This window comes from Mesocricetus auratus, unplaced genomic scaffold (genome assembly GCF_017639785.1).
Source record: "Mesocricetus auratus isolate SY011 unplaced genomic scaffold, BCM_Maur_2.0 Super-Scaffold_100010, whole genome shotgun sequence".
Taxonomy (NCBI): Eukaryota; Metazoa; Chordata; class Mammalia; order Rodentia; family Cricetidae; genus Mesocricetus; species Mesocricetus auratus.
The window spans coordinates 70,509,144-70,536,254 of record NW_024429194.1 but is presented as its reverse complement, the minus strand read 5'-3'; the positions used below and the strand labels follow the sequence as shown (position 1 = coordinate 70,536,254).

At 39.4% G+C, this 27,111-nt stretch overlaps 1 protein-coding gene across 3 annotated transcripts in view; it reads left to right on the top strand.

Annotated features, from left to right (window-relative positions):
- The window catches only part of Tmem117 (transmembrane protein 117), a 469,619-nt gene that overhangs the window by 416,685 nt on the left and 25,823 nt on the right, over positions 1–27,111 (top strand). The gene's annotated exons all lie outside the window — the stretch shown is intronic.

Here is a 27,111-nt window from a genome sequence, read left to right as displayed (position 1 = left end):
TATTTTGAGTCACAAAATGAATAGTTCTTTATAATAAAGCAAACTTAAAATGTGTTGTAAAACTACAACTTAGCCACCCGGTTTCTCCCAAGAGAACCTCCTTAAAGTCAATGTCAGTGTGCTTTCATTATGCCTAAAGGCCATCTGACCACTTTCATCACCTTTCTATTTGGCTTTGCTCTGTGACTTTTTTCCTAAAGGTTAACCAGCTTCTAAGAATCTCTAAGGATTTTCTGCTTAGACATCAGAGTCCTGCTGACAGACTCCAGGTAGGTGTACACAGCAGTAAGAGCAGGTGTTACCTTGGGACAAAGAACACAGGAAGACTTCAGTCTGACCTTTCCTTCATGGACCAGAGAGTCCTAAAAGTGAATGGTTCACACCCCTGGGAGGTTCTCTGACCTCAGTTGCAAGTAATTAGTAATCTAGTCTAAATAATACAAACATGGACCATGGATCAGGGCCAGCATGTAGATTCCAAAACCAGACAAAGGAGGAACTTCAGATAAGAAAGTAGACATAAAGCTGGCTAGTCTTTCTTTATCTTCCTTCCTTCCTTCCTTCATTTCTTTCTTCCTTTTCTTCATTTCTCTCTATGTCTTTCTCTTTCTAGAAAATCCCCAGCAATGAGAGAATAGAGAATAATTGCTAGTAGGTTATCTAAACCATTACTCTATCATTAGGAAGAAATTCAAAGGGCTTTTTTTTCATATTTTGTAATAATAACCCAAGAAGCAAACTACCTTGGCAATTTAAATAAAACATTAGATGACAGGCTTATTCACTATAGAAATAAGCATTTCCCTAAAGGGACACCCTCCAGTTCATTACAATTTACCTTTAAAAAATTATATCAAAATATAAACTTAAACAACTCAGTCAGTAAAAGATAAGTACTACAGGCTCTAACATATTAGATAGCTCTCCACTACTGTGGCAAAACTCAAATAAACCTGAGAGAATCAATTTTCTAGGAAGAAAAATTGGCTTTAACTCAGTTTGACGTTTAATTCTGATTGGATTGGCCCTGTTTTTTTTTTTTGTGGCAACACAGTCCATCATGATAGAAACATGTGACAGACAAAAGTCAATTCAGTTCATGGTTACTTGAATGCAAAAACAGTGGCAATAAGGTGCGAGGGGCCCATAATCCCCTTCAAGGGCAGACCCCAATGACCAAACTTGCTTCTACTAGGTCCTTCATCCTATTGGTTCCATCTTCTATCATCAAGCCAAGGACTATGCTTTTAACAGGCTACCTTAGGGTTTCTATCACTGTGGTGAAATACCATAACCAAAAGCAAGTTAGGAAAAAAGGGGTTTACTTGGCTTATAAGTCTATATCACTGTTCATCTTTGTAAGAAGTCAGGACAGGAATTCAAGCAGGACAGGAATCTGGAGGCAGGAACTGATGCAGAGGCCATGGAAGGGCTCTGTTTACTGGCTTACTTTATCCCATTTTCTTATAGAACCCAGGACCACCAGCCTGGGGATGATACCACTCCCAGTAAGGTGGGCCCTCCCACATCAATCACTAATTAAGAAAATGCCCTACAGCCAGATATAATAGAGGCACTTTCTCAATTGGGGTTCCCTCCTCTCAGATGGCTCTAGCTTGTGTCAAGTTGACATAAAACTAGCCAGGACATAAAACCTTTGGGGAACATCCAAGATCAAAACTGCAGCATTCCACTCATATACACTTCGATGTTAAATTCCTCAAGACAGAGCAATGAATGGTGGTGGTCAAGGGCTGAGGCAGAGCTGAGTAGGGGAGATGTGGTTGAATGTGAATTTATGGGCACCATTAAAGCTCTGGAGATGAATGATGATGAGATAGAACAAACTGCAGGGGTATGTAACACGGTTGAAATTTACACTTTAAAATGATCATGGTCATAAATTTTATATGCATATTTATTATAATTTAAAATAAAATTGGAGTCAATAAATTATGTCCAAAGAAAATGAGAATTTCATGGTGAATAGACTTTACAATGGATTGTTCATAAGTCTGACTAGAATTGAAGTGTACCCTGAAGTTGGGGCTATGTCTAAGTGTAAGGCAACAGCAGTATAAAGGTGGACATGAGACACTTATACTAGTCATTTCCTGTTCTGTCCAATAATGGGCACAAGATGACAGACAGTTCATGGAAAAGTTGGCCTTCTGTTCCTCATGGGCAACACTGCAGAGAGAAAGAAGCTTGCATTGAAAACCACAACCACAGTACCAGGAAAATACAGGTAACTTGTTAACACCACCAGAGAAATGTAAGATAGGATGTAATGCAAATACCTCTTACTTTGCATAAGTCCTTTGTAAAGCACCCTTATCATAGCCTCAAAGGAAAACTAAGTAGGAATGTGGTTTTCAACCAAGTTGAGGCAGCTTCACAGCTCTGCCGTCTATGTGCACAAGAACATACTCAGTGATCCTTATACTATGCACCCAATGAAAGCATCAAACTCTTGCCTATGTTACAATCTGATGACAGTTCAGGGAGGTAAATGCACAGGATTCGCTTGAGCAGAAGCAAAATACAAATAAGACTTGTGTAGATAGAAGGAATCTGAATGGAGCCAAAGTAATAGACAGAGACATGTACAACACTTGAAATATGTAAGTCTGAATATATCTGTCCATACTCTGCTAGAAAGAAAGCCCAATAGCTAGTCAGTGTCACGTGTCACCATTCAGCCACATAGTGATATCTCCACACCTCTTCATTCTACTCTCAATGCCACTGCTGTGTGGGTGTGCAAACATCAACCCTCTGCCACTTAATTCTTCCATTGAGCTCTCCCAGGATTTATTAATTTTACATTTTGTGGGGGAGAGAGCCAGAGACAGAGAGACCAAGCCTTGATACTATTGTCTTTTTGTGCTGTGGTTTTTATGCCTTTTCTGATAGAGTTATAATTGGGACAATGGGGTCCTGTAACCTCCACTAACATTATTTTCCTTCTACAGAAACAGAATGTTCTGGTTCCACAAGAGCTTTTATAGATCATCTAGTGAAGTTCCCTCTTTTAATGAATGAAGTGATTGAGAACTGTTAAGCTGCCTTTTAAAATACTATATGATTCCACTAGAGTTCTATTGATTCATAAAAACTCAACCATCCAAATTGTTTAATTTGGTTAGTTTTAAATGACTTAAATAATTTCAACTGAATTTTTGTGGGGAAAAATGCCTCTATTACTCAATTTCTCTGCTCACTTTTCATTTTTTGTGGGATGATTATTTTGAGAAAAATGCCTGGGAGTATATATAGTTTTGAATGACATGCCAACATTGTAATGTACACCATTTACAATATTCCACAAAAGTGGATCTGAATTTATTGACTTACACCACTTCCCATCCTCCACCATGATGCCTCATTCACGAACAGTGGTCCTCTTTCATCCCACTTCAAAACACATGCTGAAGTAGTGAGTGGTCTCTCCCTCCAGAACATTCAGACAACATGCTACCCGCAATCAAGAGTCACTCCCATCCTTGCAGTCCCTCTTTCTTCCTTTTTCTGCAGCAGGTCTAGACTCTCCGTGCAGCAGTAACAGCAGTCTGAGGCACAGCACTTGCTTTGCTCTGATTCCCAGACTGTGTCAGTTCACCATATGTTGCGAGGCTGTTCCTTGTTGTGTCAAATGCAGCCTGACCAATTCCCTTCAGAACACAATTTGAATCGGCACAATGATTTCAGAGCTGAGTGCCTACTCTGTAGTTGACAATCGATGCGGATTTTAACTGATGGGTTTTCTAACACAGGGGAAAAGATGCCATAGGCCAAAATATAAGTAGAATCATCAGCTCACTGAAGTGGCATAATGGTTGCTCCTTTGCAAATGGAAGTAAGGGTATCATTGAAAACAATGCCCCTCTGAGGGATGCCATGTTAAAAGAGATAGTTTTCTGGACCAATGAATTAATTTGACTTGCCTTTTCTTTTCTAATAGATGCATTAGTTTCTCATTTGTTTAGATAATTGAATTGAATTTATTGATAATCTTCATAATTATTTTGTTCCACCTGTCATTATACACATCTACACACATAACCACACAAGGGGGTGAGGAGAGGATGAATTAGTTAAAAGGGACCTGTTTCCGGGGTCTAATCTTCTAATAAAGTTCATCCTGCTATTCTGTGGCCTTTGAGTCCCTACCAAATAGTCTTGTGGTTCGGAATTCCCCCACAGGTAAAAAAATTCTGAAAAGACTTAAAATACAGAAGCTATGCATTTTAAACCCCTGCTTCAAAATACATTCAAGCTCCAGAAAGTTCACAACCTGTGATAGAGCGATGAAAGTCTGAGGCATGCTCCCATGAATACTCTAGGGTTTAAGGGGACTTGCAGGTGAGGTATCACAGAGTTCTGTGTATGAGTCTCTTCTTCCAGAATTATCTCACAGCTTCAAAGTATGTACATGATTTGTTTGTGGGAAACATTCTCATGTTGTCAAATCAAACCCTTCCACACAGAGGAGAACTGTGGAGAGGTAATCATCATGGTAACCAATTAATCTATATATGCTGACACTGTTCCAAAAAGGAATTAAAGTGGTAACAATCTCAGCCAATGTGTCCCTCCTCCTTGGGAAATAGTATTTTGCTTTCTAACAGTGGTGATTTCCTTTAAGAGCATCAAAAGATCAAAGTTGAAGGATCAAAGGGTTTCAAACAATATTTAATTACCTTGCTTATTTGTTACATGTCTCTTTATGTGTATTCATGTGTCTGTGTAGGTATCTGCACACACCTGTGTGTGCAAGTGCTGGCATCCAAGCTGGAAGATTGTATTGAATTCCTCAGACATAGAGTAACAGGTGTTCTGTGATGCTTGATTTATGTGTATGCTGGAATCCAAATTCTGATGATTGAGCAACAAGTGCACTCTCCTGGACCAAGGACAAAAACAATCTTTGGGAAGTAGACAGAAAGGACTAACTGTACTCTATCATCAGAAGTTTTCTTCACTTAGTTTTTACAATTGTTTTAAATCAAGCTTTCCAAAAATAAATCAAACTGCATATCATAATTTAGGGATATAAAAAATTGCACCCTAATGCCCTTGTAGAACCACTGAAGTGTCTATAAAAGTAGAATTCAGTGACCTGTAGCATACTATTCCCTGGGGGAAACAACACACACACACACACACACACACACACACACACACACACACACACCTATTCTCCCCAGAAAAGGAATCCACAACAGACCAGAGTAATGATTGATCAAAGTCCAACTTTGTCACCCAGTGACATTTTATTGAATTTCTAACAGGAATATGAGTGAAGGGTTCCTTGCAAAGAGCAGGGATGACTCCAAAGCACCTGCATCTCAGAAAAACCCATTCTGGCAGGAGTGATGACTCATGAAACGGTGCAACCCCAAAGCTGTCTACAGTTTGCAGGCAACTTCAGAGGCTCCGAACCTCTCCTCTCTACAGATGGGCTTGCTGAGGTGTCCTTCCCCCACACTTTAGTGTTTGTTTACTCCTTTTTATGCTACTGAGGAGAGGCACTTAAAAATTTCCCAAGTTTCTGTTCTGCCAGATGTGAGAACTTTTATTTACTTCCTCGGCTCATTTCGTCATTCTGGAAGGAATGTTTCAACTCTAAAAACAGAATGGAAATAGAGTGTTTCAACTCTAAGAAAGCTTCCATGTAACACCAGTGATTGAGGATGAATGACGCATGTCAAGTAGGACATTCCCAGTAGTGGTAAGCAATGGTTTTAATCACTGTGGTCTTAGAGACATACAGTTGAGTCCATTTTGGGGTATTTTCTAAATTTGTATTCTTTAAAATTTTTCTTTGGTATCTTTAAAAGTTAATGATGGAACAATATTTTTCAAAAGAGGTGAAGATATGTTTTGATAATGGTTTCTGGGCTACAGAAAAGATGTTAGTACACGAGCTGTCTGATGGTGTAGTGGGAGTGTAGTGATGAAACCCAACAGGAGTAGAAACTTGCAGCTCAAGAGTTGGGACATACAACTCATTTCACATCAGAGTTTGCCTTTTCTACAGGGACATTAAGGAGTTTTCCTCATCTTTGAAGCACATTGTCTTTGTTAGAAGCATGTTTCCTTTATGCCTTCAACTGAAACTCTAGTATAACATCCTATGGCATTGAGATCACTCAGCGTCTTCAGTTGAAAATTTTTCTCAATCCCACTGTGTCCTGAAAGTATCTTAGCATCAGTATCAATGGAGAGTAAGATTTAATCAAGATCCAGTGCTTGAATCAATAAAATTGCATTTTCGCCTTTCCCAAATCATTGAAGGGTGATAAAGTTGATGCATTTTGTTATTGTTTTCAAAAGTTTAGGTTATGAAGTGTATACATCAAATGTTTGGAAACATATGCTGAATTTTTATGTGTCTGATTGCTAGTAAACTCAGTTAAAGCTCATTCTCCTAGGCATCTGTTATTCCAACTGTTGTTCTTATTTAAACAAATAGTCACTCGACATCTTCATTCTACCCACATACTCAAAGAAATCCACCTACCCATTTAGTAACATATGAATGAGGTCATTATTTTACCAGGTATGGAAGTTGAATCTAACTGACTGGGTGCTAGAGTCGATTCATGATGGAGAACACAGGCAGGCTTACTATGTGTTGGCAAAGTAGCTGAGTTTCTGAGTTCACTTGTCCTATTGTTGCTTTCTTTTTTGTTTTTAGAAACAATCTTATTTTACATATTAATACCCCTTTCCCTCTCCCTCCCATGCTTACATGTCTCCCCAACCTGCAACAACCCCCATTTATCAAGGACAGTGAGACCTTCCATGGGGGGTCATCAAAATCTGTCATATCATTTGGGGGAGGGCCTAAGCCCTCCTCCTTGTATCTAGACTGAAATAGTATCCCTCCATAGGGAACAGGCTATCGAAGTCCATTTGTGAACTAGGGATGAATACTGTTGCCACTATTAGAGGTCCCATAGACTGCTCAGGCCTCCTAACTGACACCCATATCAGAGGGCTCGGTTCCATTCAATGCTGGTTCCCCAGCTGTCTGACTAGGGTCCATGTGCTCTTGCTAGGTCAGGTCAGCTGTTTCTGTGGGTTTCTCCAGCACAGTCTTGACCCCTTTGCTCATCACTCCTCCCTCTCTACCACTGGATTCCAGGAGTATGGCTCAGTGCTTAGCTGTGGGTGCCTGCTTCTGCTTCCATCAGCTACTGGATGAAGGCTCTAGGATGGCAATTAAGGTAGTCATCAATCTCATTATAGGGGAAGGGCATCAAAGGTGGCCTCTCCACTACTGCCTAGATTCTTAGGTGGGGTCATCTTTGTGGATCTCTGAACATTTCCCTAGTGCCAGATTTACCTTTAAACATATACTGGCTCTCTCTATTAAGATATCTCTTTTACAATGGAAAAAAGAAAGCATCTTCAACAAATGTTGCTGTCATAACTGGATGTGGACATGTAGAAGATTGCAGGTAGATTCATATCTGTCGCCATGCACAAAACATAAGTCCAAATGTATCAAAGATCTCAACATAAGTACAGTCACACTGAACCTCTTAGAAGAGAAAGTGGGAGGTACCCTTGAACAAATTGGTACAGGAGATCACTTTATAACATAACTTCAGTAGCACAGACACTGAGATTGACAATTAATAAATGTGACCTCCTGAAATTGAGAAGCTTCTATAAGGCAAAGGACGCAGTCAACAAAGCAAAACAGCAGCCCACAGAATGGGAAAATATCTTCACCAACACTACATCTGACAGAGGGCTAATTTCCAAAATATACAAAGAACTCAAGAAGCTAGTCACCAAAACACCAAACAATCCAATTAAAAAGTGCGGTACAAAACTAAATAGAGAATTCTCAATAGAGGAGTATAAAATGGCTGAAAGACACTTAAGAAAGTGTTCAACACCCTTAGCCATCAGGGAAATGCAAATCAAAACAATTTTGAGATACCATCTTATACCAGCCAGAATGGCTAAAATAAAAAACACCAATGATAGTCTATGCTGGAGAGGATATGGAAAAAGGGGAACACTCCTCCATTGCTTGCTGGTGGGAGTACAAACTTGGATGGCCACTTTGGAAATCAGTGTGGTGGATTCTCAGGAAAAATCTCAAGATCCAGCAAATTCCACTCTTAGGCATATATCCAAAGGATGCACATTCATACAACAAGGATATCTGTTCAACTATGTTCATAGCAGCATTGTTTGTAATAGCCAGAACCTGGAAGCAACCTAGATGCCCCTCAACTGAATAATGGATGGAGAAAATGTGGTACATTTACACAATGGAGTATTACTCAGCTGAAAAAAAAATGAAATCTTGAAATTCTCAGGTAACCCAGTCACTGAAGACAAGCATGGTATGTACTCACTCATATATGGATATTAGACATAGAGCAGATGATTACTAGCCTACAATCCACAGCACCAGAGGAACTAGGAAACAAGAGAGAAATACATGCACCCCTGAAGAAGGAGAAAGAGACATGAACTGAGAAAATGGGGAGTGCAGGGGAGAGAGGAGGGAGGTAGGAAAAGGAGAAGGGGAAAAGAGGAGGGGGAGGAGAACAAGGGGGATCAGGAAGACTGAATCAGGGGAGGAATAGAGGAAAGCAAGAAAAGAGATGCCCTATTGCTGCCTTCAGCATGGCTACTGGCATTCTTGTGAGATCCACTTCAAAATGCGGATCCCTATTCTGTCAGTCTGAGGGACATGCATTCTGTAACAGGCATTTCTTTTCCTAGAGAAGTGTTGAGAACTCTTTTGGAAATAACATCATTTTCACCATGAGGTTCAAGCTGATCATTTGTTTCTAACTTAGTACAGTTCAGCTGTACTAAATTATTTACTCTGTCACCCATTCATCCATGATTTTCCAATTGTTTTTCTGTCTGTGCATCCCTGAAACTGTACCTGGTGTTAAGAACATAAGAGATGAACAAGGCACTGTGTCTGTCTTTGAGGTTCTCATAAGCACAGATGAGAAACTCGCCACATGATAGGAAAGGAAAGATGGCATCCCACAATGACATAATGGCCATGGTGGTTGGCTTCAGGCATCACCTTTATAGACGGAGCAGGGCAGAGGTGGGGGAGTGAGAGAGACGCCTGCTAGCAAGGTGTGTTTCCATCTGACCTGGTCCTTATATCAAGAATATGCAGTTATCATTGGTACTTTCTTAAGTATCCTCAACATTATCATCTATCTCTTCTAAGACTAGCTCATCTCTTGTCACAGCCTGTCTACAGCAGGGATGACTTATGTCGTGTACTTTTTTAGTCATTCAAGTTTACAAATAAATTCTGATTCTGACACAGAAGTCTAATTTGAGTTGCACAGGGAAATTTTAATTAATTTTACTTGAGGACTTTTAATAAAAATAATTTAAAATGGGAAACCCACACTACTGTATTTGTCAAAATTCAAGCAAGTCCTAACCATTAGACTGCAGCTGGGAATATTTTTTGATAACTCAGGCTGTGTGATCTCAAGGAAGCAACTCTGTTCTTAGGCAGAAGTACCCATTCTCCACACAGTTTGACACTGGGAGATATATGGGCTTGGCATAAAATAGCAGAAATTGTGTTTCCTGGCAACTGCCCTTGGTGTAGCCTTTTCTGCATTGGGGTCAGACAGGAGGCCAGTACACACATTTATCTTCTTTTCATTTACATTCACTTCTTGCCACTTCCACTTTTGTTTCTTCATTAAGTCAGATATATATGCAGAGCTAGAAGCTATCAAAGAAGCACTCTGAAGAAAGAAAGTGAAGTACTTCTGATTTGGGAGAGAATTTTAGTAGTAGTAAGCTATAGAAATAATTAGTCATAGGACGGAGTTTTATGTCTTCTCGTTTCCCTTTAAAATTCTATGCAGAACCGTAGTCATTGGGAAAGGCACTCAGTTAGAATTAATCTGATAAGCATACACATAATATATAACTTTCATTAGTATTAAAACTAATAAAGTCAGCAGACCCAAAGTAAATAGATATGTGGTGCTGTGTTTTTATTATTATTGCCAAAGGCTTGGTAACTAAACTTTCATGCATGATATGAAAATTAAATGATGTGCAGGCATTTGAAAAATGAGTTTTGTGCATCTCATTTGGATTTGGTTGTATATTTTATTTAGCAATCTATCCATCTTCTGGTGATTATTGCTTTAGACTTCCCAGATTCCTGTTTGAGTTAAGTCATGTAGATAGTGGCTTTGTTACTTTGTCTGTGTGCATTTCCCAAAATAGAAATGTTGGATGCATATTTAGTTCCTTTTGAACTAATTCTTGTTTTCTGTTGGCAGTTTGACAGGTACACAATGTCCTAGTGGGTCTCTAGAAATATGTGGCATTCCATAGCATCCCCAGATGCATTTCTCTAGAGTTGGTGTACTCCTACACAGTGCTAGAGGATTGGCCTGCTAGGAGTCCATTTGTGCTCCAAACTGACAAATCTTTGGGAAAACAATTCATCTAGAGAAGTTTAAAACACTCTCAAGGTTTGTGTGCAGAAGGGGCCAAACCAAATATGTTACATGCTTCATTCTGTCACCCTCAGAAATATATGCTTGACTCCTAGGGAGATGATATTGATGCTAAAACCCAGAGGAATTCTTTTCCAAATAACTGAAGCACTGTGCTCTGCAGCTTAGATACAGAACAAGAAGGAGGTGCACAAATGCAGCAGGAAGATGATTCAGGCTGGTACCCAGACAGGAAGCATCTTTGACTGAGCTAGCTGGATGTAAATCCTACAGATCTGGCACAGGTTGTGTATTCTCAACATGACTGTGGGTACTAGTTGAGTTTCTACCATTTTCCATGAGAATTCATGTATACTTTCTTCTGTAGTAGATTTCTGTTCTGAGTCAGAAGGGAAAAATTTGGAAAAATGAAGGTGTTGCTTGGTAAGGAAAAAATGGAGTATGTACAGTTGTGACTTACCATTGACAACTCTCCAGAAATCAGAGAATTCTTAAAGATCATATTAAATGAATTCAGTCAAAGTTATAAATATAAATATAAATATATATATATAAATATTTATATAAATATAAATATTACATGCTTTTTTCTCACTTAGAGATTCTAGATTTTAGCCATATGTGGTGGCATACACCTTTAATGCCAGAATTTAGGAGGCAGAGACAGGAGGATTTCTGTGAGAAGGAGGCCAGCCTTGTCTACTTAGCAAGTTCCAGGATGGCCAGAGCTACATAGCAATATCATGTCTCAAAAATAATAAAATAAAACAAAGCAAAACAAAAAGGGGATACTAGAATTTATGTAGATACATAAAATTGTATGTGTTCATATGACATTATAATAGGACCAATAGAGATAGGACCAATATATGAGAAAAGAGGAACACGTAGGAATGAGAGGGAAGAGTGAAGAGAGAGTGGGGTATGGGGCAACATGTCAAACACGTTATGAATTTATATGAAAACATCCTTATAAATTATAATGCTGTTTGCAATGAATATGCAACAATTAGAGAGTAAGATATCCTGAAAACTGTAGGTTACCATTCCTCTGGATGATGAGCTGGAGATGACAGATCATGTGATCATGTGATAAAGGAGGATCAGTAAATTAAAATTTTACCTGTGAAACAAATGATTTTTTAAACAATGTGCTGAGTCAAACAACAATACTGACACGGGTGTTTGTTTACAGAGTAGCAAAATGTTTGTTTACAGAGGAGCAAAACTCCATTCATCCTCTTCCATTTGCCTTTTTCTGGTGCATAAGCTCATAGTGTCAGCAGCAACCTTGACAGAATAAAGACGGTTGTAGCACTGCCTCCCTAGGTAGTCAGTGAGTTCTTGTGAACAGTTTTCTTCTGTTTATTTCATCTTGATCTTTTTCAGCTATTCTCCACCCCTTCCATAGTCTCTCATGCTCTGGACATCATGTGAATAGGAATCTCCCACAACAATACACAAAAACTCATTTTTACTTTAGCATATCCTCCTATATTTTGCTGATGATGTCATCAGCCATTCAGTCTCTCAAGTAAGGAAATTCAGTACTAGCCTTTGACATTCCTGTCCAATATGTTGACAGAAGTGACATCCCCCATCTCGCCATGCTTTGTCTGGGCTTTTGTAATAACTTTTTAATGTAAGTTCATCTTCATAAGATGAATCAGTTAGGCCGCTGTCCAGCTGCAGAGCCCTGTTGACCCCATAGGATATGTGAGTAATTTCCAATCTTGTAAGCATTAAAATTAATCCCCACACGTTGGCCCCTTTAACTACATTTCTCTCACATAGTGAACCTCTTTAATATTCCACTGTTCTTGCACAGGTCTGTCCCATTCACCTTTATTTCTGTACTCCCTCACTACCTCAGTTAGCAAAATCACCTCCTCTGGAAAGCCTCCTTCAGTGATCTCAGATAATCTTCATTTCTTTTCTGCCCTTGGTCCTTTCCTTCTCATCCCTTCATTTACAGTCATTTGTCTTTACATCATGTTGATGTCCCCATTATCCTCCGATATTCTCTAAAAGAGAAAAAATATCGTAACATTTTGTGTCCCTGAAGATTCGCATGCCTACACTATGGCTGCAGAGTAAGTAGTGAGAGGATGCGCCAGGCAAGGAGTCAGAGTGACAAAGTGTGTAGAGGAAGATGCTCACATGAGCTATAAAGCAAGGGGACAGGTGAACAGAATCTGGTTAATCGTAGAACATTCTAAGAGTACAACCATTTTAGGAAGTAACAAGAATCTCTTTATTTAAAATGCTCCAACAATGGCTAAACACTTGTGGTTTGATTGTGCAAGATGCTCTCTACCTCAAGCGAGAATGGTGTTATTATGAACTAATATACAACCCTTTAGGTTACCTCATTCCTGGTGATCAGCCTTCCAACTCTGGTGTTGATGGAGAGTATACCCAGTAGGAACTAAGTGGCAAGGGTGATAGAGAGTATGGCCTTTATTTTTTAAACTATTCTATTTTTTTAATTTAAATTAGAAACAATCTTGTTACATGTCAATCCCCAGTTTCCTCTCCCTTCCCCTCCTCACCTGCCTCCCACAGACTCCCTATCCCTATCCCATCCCCTTTCTGCTCCTCAGGGAGGGTGAAACCTTCCATGGGGGAATCTTCAAAGTCTGCCATATCACTTGGAGCAGGGCCTAGACCCTCCCCAGTGTGTCTAGGCTGAGAGAGCATCCCTCTATGTGGATTGGGCTCCCAAAGTCCATTTGTGTACTAGGAATAAATACTGATCCACTATCAGAGGACCTCCAAACTGACATCCACATTCAGGGGGTCTGGAACAGTCCTATGCTGGTTTCCCAGCTATCAGTCTGGGGTCCATGAGCTCTCCCTTGATCAGGTCAGCTGATTCTGTGGGTTTCTCATGACTTTAAAATGCTGTCTATGAAAACAAAAATATTTTGTCTTGACTATTCAGAGAAACTGGGAATTTGCATTTTGAAACCAATAAGGCAATGAATTTAGAAAAGATAACAGCAAGTCTTCTGACCTTGGCAGTTTGGTATTTCCCAGACTACACTTAGTCTAATGCCATCTATTTGTGCTATATCATTCTCTAATATCTCTGTAGGTTTTATAATAACATAAACAATTACAATGCCTTGCTTTTTATATAGCACCTTTCTCTAAGGAACATAAAGTGCTGTGCAAATGTTATCTCATTAAATCTCAGGGCACTCTGGGGATGCAGGAGGAAGACAGCTGATATTATATCCCCTTTGAACCCAAAGCTGGAAAGAAATTGCTTCAACCAAAACTGAATAAAAGCAAAATTGAATAAAAGTAAGATACATAGGAGAACACAAAGAATTTAAAGAAATAGATTGACTCTGTTAGAATAAAAGATTTAAAGACAAAAGAAGAAGTTGTTCTAAGAATGGAGAATGTCTAGACTGTGTGCATTAATTAAAATGTAGGTGCTCAAAAATTAAAAGACTACAAAAACACTTTAGAAATTTGAAAGACAAGATCATTTTAAAGTGATTTTCATCAAGAAGCTTTCTAGAAGTGGAATTATATTAATATGACTGCATAGTTATACTAAAGGACAGTGCATAAACATACTACAGGGAGAAAAGGAAATCATTAGAAATGATTCTATGGAAAGTTGGCAAAGCACCATTTTAAAACTAAAATCTAATATTTTGTCTATATGTGAAAATAGGTTTTAAGTTATTTTCTACCATATCTTTTTAATTACTTACAGTGGTATAGAACTAGAAAACAACGACAGAGGTATATCTCATAGAAATCAAATTTACTTAGATACAACAGGTAATTTTTCTCTCATTGTAACTATATGGTCAAATGTTTATTAACATTATTGGTAAAGTTTTTCTCTTTCTCCCTCTCTCTCTTTATTTATTCCTCTCCCTCTCCTCCCTGTCTCTCTCTCTCTCTCTCTCTCTCTCTCTCTCTCTCTCTCTCTCTCTCTCTCTCTCTCTGTGTGTGTGTGTGTGTGTGTGTGTGTGTGTGTGTGTAATAATACTACACATTTTCTTACTAGTTATAAAATAGTTGGGGCAAATGGTATGCAGGTTTACTATTATCAGAGACATGTTATATGGTTATCTAATTTATGTCATAGTTATTTGCTAAAGTCAAGCATAAAACATATTGGCTTTGGTTAAGATAAACATTAGATAAATATTGATGTTTGAAGTAATACTGACCAAGAAAATTGCCAAGTCAATGTTACCCTAAATGACAATCAATCTGAATGATGACCAGAATATGAAGTCAATACTAGATTGAATGTGAATACAGAGATATTCCTAGCCTTGGAGATCTTGAAGTTTTAATCACATTTCTTGGTAATATCCAAATGGTTCCTCAGTCATTTGTTTATCTGGCTGGATGCAGTGTGAAAGAGTGACTATGCTAATGTGGGACACCAAAGGCATTTCTACTTCCCACAAAATTTGCAAACTATTCTCAGTTTTATTGCTACTGCAGTAACACTTAAGTGATGGGCATTCAGCACTGTGGCAGCTGTACAGACTGGGTTTTTTATTTTACTGCATCATCAGATAAGCAAGGTTTATCATTGGAAGATAAACATTATAAGTCAAATGTTATAAGAAAAAAGTCTTTTAGAAGGTGTACTTTATCTTAAAAGATAAAGCAAACATTAGATAAACTAAAGATACCCTCAGGGTGAAGTCCATTTGGTCTATGCTTGGAATCAGCAAGAGATTATAGCAATGATGAATGATGAACAAATGTGAACACAGAAACTATCTACACGCTGTCACCAGCCCATAGTCACAATGGAAGTAGAAGACAGAGGGGAATTGGTTCACATGCGGTCTCTCACAGCTTAAATTCAGAGCCTTCTCTACTAGGTCCAAAGAGGATGTGTTTCAAGCCTCCATTGTAACACTCTCCTGTTGTCCTTTGAGCACAGTTTAACCTGTTTGCTTCCTGTAATAAAGGATGGTCTACAGCTGATCTGAGCAAGTGGGAGCTCAAGGACTCCAGACTGAAACCTGGAGAACCTGCGTAAGACCGAACCAGGCCCCCTGAACATAGGTGTCTTCTGGGAGGTCTGAGCAGTCTATGGGGCCTCTGGCAGCAGAAACAGTATTTATGCCTAGTTCATGGACTTTGGGAGTCTATTCCCTATGGAGAGCTACTCTCTTAGCCTACATACATGGGTTAGTGCCTAGGTTCTGTCCAAAATGAAGTGACAGACTTTAATGGTCCCCCATGGGAGGCCTCATCTTCCCTGTGGAGTGGATAGGGGGTGGGATGGGGAGATGGTGGGAGGCATGGTAGGATGGGAGGGAGAGGGAACTTGGATCAGTATGCAAAATGAGATTGTTTTTAATTTAAATTAAAAAAGGATGGCCTAGTGTAAATGGGTAAACTTGACTTGTATCTTTCTGATTGTAGGGTATAGTACAGTTTCTAGCACATAAAAATCAGTGATTTAGAAGATAATCAAGCAAAATAAAATGTTATCTGTCTCTTTTTTATTCTCTTGTATACTTGGTGTTGTGAAAAATATGGAGAAAAATACAGAGACAACTCCATACTTTTAGGGAGTATGAATGGTTTGTTTCCTTAATCCCTGAGTTATAGCTATGTGGGCTTAACCCACTGTGAATGGGCAAGAGTCTACTTACACTGACTATGTACAGGACTCCTTTCCTGTTGCTATTTCCTGAACAATACAGTATAATAACTACTTGTGTAGCATTTACATTGTGCTGAATAATTATCTGGAACTAGTTCAAATATACCAGAGGATGTGCATGTTACATGGAAATACCCATACCATTTTATTTCAGGGTTTTGATGGATTTTAGTATTCACGAGGTCATAAAACCATGGATACCAAAAGAAAGCCATAGTCTTCGAAACTGTGAAGCATTAATACTGTATTGCAGTCTATTATTACATTTTGACAATTCTTTGGTCTTATCACCAGGAAAAACAATCAAGAAGATTTATATAACAAGACCTGTGGAATAGTGACACCTTTAGTGAGAGTGGGCATGTTTCTACAAGCCAACCAAACCATGTCAAAGGTCAATACCATCATAGCTTAATCACTAAACTACTTGTTTCATGAAGTCCGAACAATCGAACAATCATCCCATTTGTTTGCTGTTTTTCATAAGCATGCTATACTAGGAACAGAAGCAAAGAAGTCTTTGTCTTCCCCCTGGGTGGGATAGTGTCAGTCATAATTTGACCTATCATCCTGCCTGCCTTGGTAATCTTGTAGGGAACGTATGTTCATTATTCGAGTAGGTTGTTGCAAGAGCAGATGACCAAACCAAGATGAATTTCCAGGAACAATTAGAAGTTCTCTGCCTGTTAGTCTTTTTTTTTTTTTTTTTTTTTTGGTTTTTCGAGACAGAGTTTCTCTGTATTGTTTTGGAGGCTATCGGTCCAGCCCAGCCTCGAACTCGCAGAGATCCACCTGCCTCTGCCTCCCGAGTGCTGGGATTAAAGACATGCGCCACCACCGCCCGGCTTGCCTGTTAGTCTTTTATGCATACACCAGGTATCAGATGATGCAGGGAGGAATTGCTGTTGCAGGGCCTGGTGTCCATCAGTGTAGAGTCTGGGTAAGGAGTATTTACACCCTTTCCCCAGTTCAGAAATCCAAGTTCTGTGGTCTAGTTCTCCTGATAAGATTTTAATGCATCCATATGTTTCTGTACAGCATCAATCAGTTTTAGAGTGGCTTCCTTTCTACCACCAGCAATAAGTCATTGATTAGTCTATGATAGTGGTGGTATTCATGTAATCATCTTCTATTCTCAAAGTGATATCAAAGCTACTTGGAAAATGGAGTCTCTTAGGACAAGGCATACCTGAGAAAACACTTCTGTGGTGATATTTTATCATTAGTTAATTGTAGAGGTCTGGAGTTCTATACAGACAGACAGGAAGTGAGATAGTTGGGCAGAGATAGGATATAAGCAGGGAGGAACAGGAACATGCTCTCTTGTCTGTGGAGATGCTAAGGAGATGTGGCTGTGACTTACTCCTTTTCTCTCATCTTCAGACAGTTTGTATTTGTACAAGCAAGATATCACTACATACTTCTTTATATAATATGCTGTAACTAAGAATGGGCATAGATGACCTCAACACCTTCACATTCCTAGGACCTAAGAGGGTACATGGTTTCTGCTGTAGATAATGAAACATGTTGCTTAATATTTTCTGTTTGTGTGGGGGGGTGTGTCTGACTATTGGCCCAATGTGTCTTTAATGAATATCAGCCTAGATCACTACCTAGGTGTACTAGTGTCTTAGTGTCCTCCACTATTTTCTTTATCATCCCTTATTTCCTTTAAAACACACAGTAGACATCCATTTCACTTATTTGAATCATATATAATTTATAATCTGTTGTTCTCACTAGACTTGAGCCCATTCTGTCACTATGTTTAGGTTCCCATTGCATCTAGAGCACAGACCTCCATGCCAAATAATTTTCTTAACGCAGACAGTTTTCAGAGAGATCTTTTCTATGGCTAGGTATGACATCTTCCCATCCCTTTATCCTGGCTGGTTCTCACTATGATACAAACAGCCTTCTGAAATTATTCTGTTTGAGTGTGTATACACCTTTCAAATCGTAAGCCCCATAAAGGCATAGCCTGAAACAACATGTATATAGTTCATGGCTATATTGTCACTACTTAGAAGAGAGACTGACTCAATTATTGAGCATACAAATATTTAGCGAAGAGACGATGACAGCACAAAGGACCAAGTTTTTTTTTCAAAAGAAGCAAAGAAGAGTTTCTTTTCCCAGAGAGCAAAGCATTATCTTAGAAATGATGGAGGCACAAGTAAGACATAGTAATCAAAGATAATTATGGCTATTTAAAAAAAGACTAAATACTAAAAGAGAAGGCCAGCCTGAAAGCTTTCCCTGTCCCTATTTGTGGGCAAGCATCCCTGTATAGTTCTGTAGCTCCTCTGGCATCTCATGGAGAAACAGCCAAAAGGTAAAACCAAGGACTAAATCAAACCATAAATTCAAGTTGCATAAAAACTAAGTAATCCAGTTCTATCGGTGTAGTGTAAAAAAGAGGTATATAAGTGGGACAGGCCCCGATTGGTCCATCAGCTATGTAGTTATGACACACTTGACCAATCAGGGGCCTCCTCTGAATCTCACTGTCCACAATTGCAGAATGGGGAATTGCCCTTTTGAATTGCTTAATTAGCACAAGGAAATGTACATAAAGAACTGCCCTGTAGGAGCTCACTGGGTGATGGCAGCGTTATGGCAGTGGATCAATTATACTCCCCAGCTGGAAGTGTGTTGAGCAGAGCACTTACTAATATTAGAAAATGGAAATGCACTTCCTTTCATTTCAATTGCCTTAGAGGGCTTCTCTTTATTTTGGAGCATAGCATTAGTAACCTATTAATCACATTGTCTAATTGTCAATGAGGATATGCTAAATCAGACCTTATTGGAAAAAGAAAAAATAGAAGTATTATTAATTATGATAATAGCATTTTTTTACATCGTATATAGTTGGAGGTTTGGGAATACAACTGAAGATGTCTTTTGCTGATCCGTGGCTAATTAGCATATCTTGCAGGTACATGAATTAAAACAACTGATCATTCTGCCTATACATTAGTACTGTCTTAGTCACTGTTCTATTACTGTGACAGGACACCATGTAAACTCTTATAAAAGCAAGCTTTTTAATTGGGAGCTTGCTTACAGTTTCAGAGATCTAGTCCATTATCATGGTGGGGAGCATGGTGACATGGAGGCAGGTGCTGGAGCAGTAGTTGAGAGTTACATCCTGATCCTTAGGCAGTGAGACAGAGAGGCAAGGAGGCAGAGAGGGAGGGGGTGGGGGATATTGGGTCTAGCATGGGCTTTTGAAACCTTATAACCCACCCCTAGTGACACACTTCCTCCAACAATGCCAAACCTCCTACTATTTCCAGTTCCATCAAAGGGTTCTACTCCCAGGTGACTAAGCATTAAATTGTATGAATCTATGGGGGTCTTTCTCATTCAAACCATCACAGTTTCCCAAAGAGGAATCTGGAAGAATCCCCAGTTTTAGCTAAGGCTGATTGAAAGACAGGTGATGCTTGATTAGCTGAGGGATCAGAGTTGTGCCTGTAATTAGAGTGGATTTATCATTTAAAATAAATGCAATATCAGCACTCAAGGTCTCCTTGAGTTGAGAACTAAGGTCAGCAAATCATCTTTTTTTTTCTCAAAACTCTTTGGAGCCATTTTCAGAGAAGCAATTTCTGGATAATCTGTCATTTAAATGATTTTATAATAATGTCAGTTTGACAGCTTCTCTGGGCAGCCGATCAACTGCACCTGGGTTTATGTAGGAAAATAAGATACTAATTGATTTATGTAAGCGTCGTGGCAAATAACTATGAAGTAAATAAAGCCTATGGCAACTGGCAGGTGTGAGCCTTGCACACTTACCTGTGGCTTACTAAGTATACTCCAGTACTTGGAGGCAAAATTTTATGTTTTGTGTATGTTCACTTTTTATCATTGTTTCTATAGAGATTTCTGTACATTAAAAGTCATTGTTTTCAGAACATCATGCATACCATTTTATTTTTGTGAGTAAAGTGTTATGAGATAGTAGCCAGAGGAATCATCAGCTTATGTTCTGATATTCTTAACACCTTCCCAAAGCCCACTGTTGACTATGGTTCCACATATGCTTCAGGATATTGATTACAATATTCATAAACCTGATACACTTCATTATAAATTCGTTATGTTACTCATAAACATGAACCCTTCCCTCAATAGTGACATTTTACATATACTTTGTTATATTTGTTCACAAATCAAGTGTGAGAAAGGACACATAATAAGTAATTAGTAATAGAATAAAATTATTAGTAACTGTAAACATTGTGGTATCTACAGGCCATAATTATAACCAAGAAGAGCCAGTCTTTGGAGTGGGAGTCTCAATATAACAAAACTTTATGCTTTATATATATATATGCTACTCAATGGGCTCCTGTGTTTTAATTTTTCATCTTTAATGGATGGTGCTATTTGGGGAAGGTTGCCTAACAGTTATGTAGTTTTAGCTAGAGGAAGTAGTTCTTTGCAGGTGGGCCTTACAGGTTATAGCTCTGCTTGAACACTTTGCTTCCTGGTCTGTAAAGATGCCAGGAAGTCATGCTTACAAGTTTCTGCCACCCTGGACCAAGCCAGTCCCAAACCACCATTTCACCCCTGCTATGGCAGACTGTATCCCTATAAACTGTGAGCCAAACCAAATCCTTCCCTTTTAATTTGTTCCTGTCAGTATTCTGTTACAGTGAGAATAAAAGAACTAATACGGAAAACTGGTACCATGTGTGGAGACACTGTTAAACCTGATCATGTGACTTATCATCCTTTGAAACCTGTTTGTGAGTATAAGTAGGCACTATTGTGGATGATGTGAATGCTTATGGATGCATGAATGGTTGACATGGGATCTCTGGGCATCCCATGGTTCCCTTGGCAGCATATTCCTACTGCTTAGGGGTGCTATCCAGACCCACAGATGTGGAGTTGTGTTCCTGTTGTAGATATCAGCTAGACAGAATCACTAAAACGAGTTGATGGTGGATGGTATATTGTTCATCAAACTGTAACTGGAATGTCAGGAGTTTTGCTGACTGGAGAAAAGTTCATGGGGTTAATATTGCAAAAGCAGATGTCACAGAAAAACAGATGAGTGAGCAGTTTATCAAACTGCTCTTCCTACTGTTTATTGTCATAAAATGGTGAATTTAAGCACTGCTAGGACCCAGGGACTGAGAAGGCCTGGTAAAATTCGGAAGTGAAACAGAGTAGATTACTAAACACCTTCATCATGGTGCCATCCTGTGTAGCCTGACTGTACACACTTGATTATCTGAATAGCAGGATTCAGCATCATCATTCTACTGAAAAGCTTGAGTTGCCAGGCTAGGGCTCAGTCGGGTTTTTACTTAAGTCACTCTACTTTTAGGATGTTATTAGGACTTTGTCTACTACAGAAGGTTGCACCTTTCCTTCAAAGAGGCTCAGAGCACAGCCATACTCCTCCCAAAAGTCATTTCCAGAATATTCTTGAAAGCTAAAAAAAAAAATAAGAGTGGAGGTTAAACAAGAGGTGAAGAAGATGACTCAGAAGAGGAAGCAGAAAATAGAGACAGAAGTCAGAAGAGGGCAGCACACGAGCCTGCCAGCCCTTTCCCTGAGTAATTGAGTCTATCACTAGGGTCACATGTGGCATCGGACCAGTGCTTCCTTTGACTTTGAATATGAAATCAGTTTCGGTAAGCATCCAGGATTTCAGTGCCAAATAGAATTTTAAAGGCACCCTGTCCTGTCTGCTTGCATTCAGAGATCATGGATAGTTACTCAGCCCCTACTGTATCAAGCCTAACCAATAATTCCCTCTTTTTATCATATATACACATATATATTCTGTTGGTTCTGCTTCTCCAGAGAACCCTGCCTAATAAAGACTTTGGTGTAAACAGAAATTTCTATTCAACCTGGTCCTGCCACCCTTAAGTCCCAAATAAATACACAGAAGTTTATATTAATTATAAACAGCTTGGCCAATGACTTAGGTTTCTTATTGGCTAGCTCTTTCTTAATTATTAACCCATATCTATTGATCTGTGTTTATCCATGTGGTTTTGACTTACTAGAGAATGCCCGGCATTCTATCTTCCCTGTAGCTTCATGGCCACTCCTCTCTGCATTCCTTCTCCCAGAATTCTCCTAGTCTGATAGCCCCAACTATACTCCTGCCTGGTTACTGGCCCATCAGTATTTATTCATCAACCAATAAGAGAAACATATATTCATAGTATACAGAAGGACCTCCCCCATCACTTTGGTACCAGAAACAGCCTCTAGCTAGAGGAAGTCAGTTACTAAGGTGTTGCCCTTACGTGTTATTCCCAGACCTTGTTGTGACTCCAGACTTCTGAATTCTGATTTAGTGATACAAAGAAGACATGCCACCCAAGACCAAGGCATCCAGCTGCTGTGTCTCCCCTGATATGATGAATTGTGTCCTCTTAAACTATGAGCTGAAATGAACCATTTCTGCCAGGAGTTTACAGTGGGAAGAAAAATAAACAACGCCTTAAGTAACTTTAAGAAAATCACCTTTGAAATCTAGAACAAGAAAGACAAGATTAAATTGTTAGATTATTACATAACACACACACACATACACACACATACATGACTACATGTCCACAAAGACATGCATAATTATGTTTATTGATCTTTTTGACTATTTTGCTCTGCTTCAAGACTCAGAGACATAATAACAAATGATTTACCACTTAATGGTATGTGTAGCCACAACTATAGGAGCACAAATCATCTTGTCACTAAATAAGTCTCAAGGGAACATAAAGGTTGTGCCTTTTAGAAAATTGTGAGATTTGATTTTTTTTCACCAGGTGGTCTCTAAATCATCCCCCAGTCCATTCTGACTTCTTATTAAATAGTATGAGAATTGGCTATCAGAGAGCCAAATTGTGATGAAAGCTAGCTCAGGTTGGAAAACTGAACTGAAACATACTAATAAATATGTGTTCATTCTAGATACTGTCCAACTTTCAACTCAAATCTGTGCTTTGGTTGTAAAAATGGTAAGATGGCCGTACGATACGGTACATGGAGTGCTATGCACACATCAGCTAGAATGTTTTCCAGGCTCTGTCCAGGATTTAAAGAAATTGAGGCAGGTCTATCAAGGACACAGACCTGCTGCCATGCCCTCCCCTTGCCATTTGTGTTCCATGGGGTCTCCTCTTTAGGAGAGCTCCTCTTAGGGGAGCACAACAATGCCAAGGGAATATAATTCAGCATGAGCTACAGGTTACCAGTGTCATTACAGACAGAAGTTAACATTGGTCAGGAATATGTTATCATGGAATTTGATGTCTAGATGGACAATTCCATGTTTAGATGGAAACTTCTGGCAAAACTGATTCAGTGAGGAAAGAAAGCTTCATGGTTTTTAGATCACCCGGGAGTGAATCCTTTCAGTGACACTGGAGGCAGCTTTAGGCAAGTGACTTGACTGCCTCAGAATCTCTTGCTTCCATAAGAAATAAGAAAAATCCTGACTGGCTTAACTGTGTTGGCACACGCCTTTAATCCCAGCACTCAGGAGGCAGAGTCAAGGGTGTTCAAGGCCAGCTTAGTCTAGAGAGTGAGTTCCAAGACATCCAGGGTTATTCAGAGAAATCCTGTCTCAAAAACAAGCAAAGAAACAAAAAAGAAATCCTGCTATAGGTGTGTATTTACAGTGTATTATGTTGTTATTATTATTATTAAAAGTAGTCCATATGACTAGCACATAGCAAGTCCATAACAAATCTTTGTTTAGTCTGAAGAGAGTAGATTAATCGTCAATCTCTTAAATCAGAATTTTGTGAAGAATTCTCTGTAAAATGAATGAACATAGACCACTACTCAGAGGCTACTGAGTGTCATCTGGTCCCCTCCTCCCGACCAACAGTCTACTGAACTGTGTGGGAAGGGTTCTGTCATCTCTGTGGCTGTTGCTGTCTGTAACTATAAAAGGAAGAGGTTGGCTTATTCCTATGTTTTTTTTCTTTGAGAATATGTACCATACATCTCCTGAGCATTTAATAACTGTTAAATTGGTTCTGTAATAGTGTAAGGCTTCTATGTAGGGAGCTTGAACACAACACTGGGGACGACTTTGAGAAGTACAGATTTCACTCTCACGCTCTTGGGGTCGACATGAAATCCAATAAAACCCATGACTGCAATGTCAGGCTTCTCTGAATGGATGGTGCTTGAGAAAGAAAATACATTTGCTACCATGCACGTGAGGTCCCTTGCCCCAGCTTGCAGATTTGTTTTTCAGATGGACTCTGAGGATAGTGAAATCTCTCTCCAATGAGTATCCAGCCAGAAAAGAAGTATACGTTAGACTTGTCTCTGCCATTGACCTCTGGACTAACAATGGTTCCATGAAATCTCTCAATTCACTGAGGTTATACTTCTGAAACAACAAAATGTATTTTATTCTTTCCATTCCATAGCCTGCCCCAATGTATTTTGTTTTCCTTCTTTTTGCTCTTTTACTTGGGGGTGGGTAATTTTTCTCCAGGGCCCAGAGGATCAACACTTCTGACCTAAAACTCACAGAAGACAGACGTGGCCAGTCTGAGAGTTCAAGCCCATTGCTCTGAAGGTTTTATGTTCTGTTATGTGCTGTCATGGGGTGGTCTAGTGGTCTAGGGGGGCAAGGCAGAGAGATGCAGAGGCTTTAATGTTGTTCTAGAAATGGAGCAGCTACTAAAAAAGACAAAAACAGAAGAAAACAACATTGGGAACAGAACGCTGAGGATCCAGTCAGTTGTGTTTAAGAACTCACTGTGTCTGGGACATGGCAAACACAGTCTAGTTCCGTGTTCTTTCAGAAAATAGATACCTGTTTTGCTTTCACACAGAGGGATGTTAAGAACACTTAGTTATTGAAATGGCAGCACATGCCACTATCAATTTGTGTGTCTTCTTTTGAGAAATATTAGAGCAAAGAAGAAAGCAAGGAATGCAGAAGTATAAACCCCAGTATTGAGAACACAGGAAAGAAGCCAGAATAGAAAACCAAATGGGAGGGAAAAAAGATGTAGAAGGGTTTCCAGCAGGAAGCAATGCTGGACTTACTGCCACAAACCTGTCATCCCTGATGCCTGGGAGGCTGAGGCAAGAAGATTGCACATTCATGGCCAGTTGGACAACTCAATGATACACTATATCAATTTTTTTTCTTTAAAGGAGTGGAGTTTGGGTTACAGTTCAATAGTAGAGAATTTGCCTATCATGTGGGATGTCTTGTTTCAACCTCCCCCTAAATGGGCTGAATCAACAGGAATTATGAAGACTATCTATTTTTAAAAATTTGGACCATTTTTTGCTCTTGGTATTTAGAATATTTTACTTATTCCATCATAAACCCTTTGCCAGAAGTGTTAATCAGCAAAGATTGTCTCTCATTTTTCTTCAGATCTTTAGCTCCTTTTGACACAATTGGTCACTCCTTTTGAGGGAAAAAGGGAAGACTCCCCACATGCTAGGCAAGTATTTTCTTACTGAGTTATATCATTAAATCTCTATCTTTAATAAACAGTTTTAGAGACAGTATCACCAAGTTGCTCAACTGCTTTAAACTCACTATGTAGCCTATGATGTCCTTTAATTTCAGATGCCCCTGCCTCAACCTCTCAAGTACCTGAAATTACAGACATGTGCCAGCAGGCTCAGCACTCCCTCTTAGATTCTAGGACACCTCTTTTCTGCCCCCCCATTTCTCTTCTGTGATTTAAATTCTGAGTTTCTCAGTATTCCACCCACTTTATGCATCGTGACCATAAACTAGTATCCTATTAGTGACATCTCATCTGTATTTCCAGTCTCAGCTTCGTCTATGAGCCTCTCAGCTGTCCATATAACACTTCAGATTAGATATTTTTTCATCCATTTTGATTTATAAACAATAGAAGTTTATTTGGTTCACCATTCTGAAGGCTGGGAAGTTCAAGAACATGACAACAGCATCTGGTGAGAGCTTCTGTGTTACCTTTTAACATGACAGAAGGGCAGGCAAGCTCACACAACGGCATGACTCACTAACCACCCAAAAAAGCCTTGTATCTTCATACAGTAACAGTGGCATTTAAATGTCACGATGGGTGCTGGGGGAACCTTTCAGATCATAGCAGATGGCTGTCAAACTGTTCCACATTAGCAGGTATGAAGTGGCTAACCTACTTCTCTGTCTTCTCAGGGGAAGTCAGTTCCCTAAATTTCTGGGCAGATGCTGTAGTCATTCTCCAAGTGTCTGGTTGGTAAAACCTTCATAGGCATCTTGATCAATGCCTTCATAGGCATCTTGACCTGACTCTGACTGCCTGCATACTTCACTTAAACTATGATTTCACACCCCAGCCACTACAGCACTCTCCTCATTGGGCATCCTTGCACCACTCTAGCCTGTCAGTTTCTAAAACACCCCCATCTCACACTCACTCCTCCCAGGGCTCTTTGTTCCCACTTCTCCTCCTGATTAACATGATCTTTTTTTTTTTTTTTTTTTTTGAGATCAGGTCTCACTATGTAGCTCTGTAGAACCTGCTGGCCTTGAACGCAGAGATTCCCCTGCCACTGCCTACTGAATGTTGGGATCAAAGCCATGTGCCACCACACCTGGATGATAAGATCTTCTTTCTGGGTTTTGCAAGGTTTCCTCCACATGAAGATCACCTTCAGAGAAGGTTACCTTTCACCTAGAGTAGCACCTAGGGGATCACTGCTTTTCATCCCCGTTCCCTGTCTAAATTCAGAATGCTCATCACTAACTACCTAACATACTTACTCTTGTTGATAGACTTCCTTATACCTCCACTAGAATACAAGCAGTCCTAGAAAACAAGTTTACAGGTCACTAACCTCTGTGACCATTTTATTTTTGAAATTTTTTATTTAAATAAAAAACAATCTTATTTTACATACCAATCCCACTTCCCTCTCCCTCCTGTCCTTCCACTCCCTCCACTA